Source organism: Piliocolobus tephrosceles, unplaced genomic scaffold (assembly GCF_002776525.5).
Source record: "Piliocolobus tephrosceles isolate RC106 unplaced genomic scaffold, ASM277652v3 unscaffolded_33580, whole genome shotgun sequence".
Classification (NCBI taxonomy): domain Eukaryota; kingdom Metazoa; phylum Chordata; class Mammalia; order Primates; family Cercopithecidae; genus Piliocolobus; species Piliocolobus tephrosceles.
In genome coordinates, this window is record NW_022317177.1 from 1 (window position 1) to 3,251 (window position 3,251).

Sequence of the window (3,251 nt, forward strand, 5' to 3'; positions counted from 1 at the left end):
CTGAAACTCCGTCTCAAAAAACAAACAAACAAACAAACAAACAAACCCGGCCATTCCCGGCATCCCCTCTGAGAGACGGCTTCTCATCATGGCGGACCCTAGAGAGCAGGCGCTTCAGGCCTACCGCAAGAAGCTGCTTGAGCACAAGGAGATCCACGGCCGTCTTAAGGAGTTAAGGGAACAATTAAAAGAACTTACCAAGCAGTACGGAAAGTCTGAGAATGATCTGCAGGCCCTACAAAGTATCGGGCAGGTTGTGGGTGAAGTGCTTAAACAGTTAACTGAAGAAAAATTCATTGTTAAAGCTACCAATGGACCAAGATATGTTGTGGGTTGTCGTAGACAACTTGACAAAAGTAAGCTGAAGCCAGGAACAAGAGTTGCTTTGGATATGACTACACTAACTATCATGACATATTTGCCAAGAGAGGTGGATCCATTGGTTTATAACATGTCTCATGAGGACCCTGGGAATGTTTCTTATTCTGAGATTGGAGGGCTATCAGAACAGATCCGGGAATTAGAGAGGTGATAGAATTACCTCTTACAAACCCAGAGTTATTTCAGCGTGTAGGAATAATACCTCCAAAAGGCTGTTTGTTATATGGACCACCAGGTGTGGGAAAAACACTCTTGGCATGAGGCGTTGCTAGCCAGCTGGACTGCAATTTCTTAAAGGTTGTATCTAGTTCTATTGTAGACAAGTACATTGGTGAAAGTGCTTGTTTGATCAGAGAAATGTTTAATTATGCCAGAGACCATCAACCATGCATCATTTTTATGGATGAAATAGATGCTATTGGTGGTCGTCGGTTTTCTGAGGGTACTTCAGCTGACAGAGAGATTCAGAGAATGTTAATGGAGTTACTGAATCAAATGGATGGATTTGATACTCTGCATAGAGTTAAAATGATCATGGCTACAAACAGACCAGATACACTGGATCCTGCTTTGCTGCGTCCAGGGAGATTAGATAGAAAAATATATATTGATTCGCCAAATGAGCAAGCAAGGTTAGACATACTGAAAATCCACACAGGTCCCATTACAAAGCATGGTGAAATAGATTATGAAGCAATTGTGAAGCTTTCAGATGGCTTTCATGGAGCAGACCTGAGAAACGTTTGTACTGAAGCTGGTATGTTCGCAATTTGTGCTGATCATGATTTTGTAGTACAGGAAGACTTCAGGAAAGTAGTCAGAAAAGTGGCTGATTCTAAGAAGCTAGAGTCTAAATTGGACTAAAAACCTGTGTAACTTAGTGTAAGATTTTTGATGGCTGCATGACAGATGTTGGCTTAATGTAAAAATAAAGTTGAAGAAAATAATGTATGTATTGGCAATGATGTCATTAAAAGTGTATGAATAAAAATATAAGTAACATCATAAAAATTAGTAATTCAACTTTTAAGATAGAGAAGAAATTTGTATGTTTGTTAAAGCTGCATTTGTTGCAGCAAGTTACAAAGAGTGTTGAAGCTTTTCATATTTGCTGTGTGAGTATTTTGTAAAACATTGAAAGTTGTTTGAGAGAGTGGTATAAGAAAGCATTTCTTATGACTTATTTTGTATCATTTGTTTTCCTCATCTAAAAAGTTGAATAAAATCTGTTTGATTTAGTTCTCCTAAAAAAAATAGAATAAAAATTTAAAAATTGGGCTAAAATACATGAACTAGATTGTTTCCAACCGTTCCTGCAGCTTTGTCAAGTCCACGTTAAAAAATTACATGTATGGATTTATTTCCTGACCCTTAATTGTAGTCCATGAATGTGTATGTATTGATCTTGTATCCTACAACTTTGCAGAATTTGATTGTTGGTGTTAACAGTGTTATCATTACTTAGGATTTTAATTATATGTATGTGTGTACATATATATATATATATAATTATAACATCTCTATGTAGAAATAAGCTTATTACTTTTCCAATTGTAGTGTTTCTTTTCTTGTATTGCTCAATTATTCTGGCCTGAAAGTTTTTAGTCTTTCGCCATTGCATGTAATGGTAGTTTTGAGTTTTTTATATGTACCTTTTATTGAGGTACATATAAAAGTTTTAGTCTATATATAGTTTACTAAGTGCTCTTATCAAAGTGTTTTGGATTATGTCAAATTTTTTCTCTATTAATTGAGATGATCATGTTCCTTTCTAAAATTCATTCTACTGAGTTGGTATATTGCATTGACTAATTGCAATTGTTAGAGTGAGAAACATTGGAGTTACAACTTTTAATGTTTAAAACAATTCATCAGTGAAACCATCTGGTTCTGGACTTTTCCTGTTGTATGTTTTTGATAACTTATGTGGTCTTTTGCTAGTTACAAGTTGTATTAGACTTATTCAGAGAAATAGAAGCAATAGAATAAATATCTACCTCTATGTCTATATCTGCGTGTGTGTATATATGTGTGTGTGTTAATATATGGGACAGAGCTCTTTAGAGTTGTCATGGCGGTATCTGTGCAGAGGGCCTTTCTCAGCCATCTGTGGGCTGGTTTGGAGAACCTTCTATTCTTCTGCTCACCTCATTTCAGTGCTGGCCCTTGTTGGCAGCAGCAAGCTTTTGCCCCTCACCAGAGGAAACAGTGTTACCCCATTAACACCTTTTTGCCAATCTCCTGTGTGGAGCTCTGCAAAGACAGTAACTGGCAGCCAGACTTGGAAGCCTCAGAGCTATTGCTGGCCATCACTGCTGCTCCTTATACCCCATGCAACTTTCTGCTCCCCAGATGAGGCACAGAATTATATCTACACAGACGTTCAGCCTTGGAAGGCATCAGATAACAGCCCCAGGACTCAGAACAATCATTGGGGTAGATGGGTACCACAGCAGCACTTGCCTCCCTACTTGGCCAGCCATGACCTGGTGTGTAAACATAATGAGCCACCAGTATTCTAACATCCCTACAATCTGCTCCTGCTGAGAATTGGCCAGCCTCATATGACATTCCCTTACACACAAAATTTGATATTAAATGTTTATCCTTTTGTATATGGCTTATTTTACATAGTATGTCTTCAAGGTTCATCCACGATGTAGCATGTATCAGCCTTGCTTTTTTTTTTCCTGAAATGGAGTCTCTCTTTGTCATCCAGGCTGGAGTGCACAACAATGCAATCCTGACTCTTTGCTGCCTCAACCTCCCCAGGCTCAACTGATCCTTCTGACTCAGATGGTCCTCCCCTGTGGCTGGGACTACAGGCACACACGATCAAGCCTAGAAATTTTTGTACTTTTTGTAGATAT

General features: G+C 38.3%; 1 pseudogene; it reads left to right on the plus strand.

Moving 5' to 3' along the window:
* The first annotated feature begins 55 nt into the window (after window positions 1-55).
* Window positions 56-1,257, plus strand: LOC113222697 (annotated as a pseudogene).
* Window positions 1,258-3,251: the final 1,994 nt, after the last annotated feature.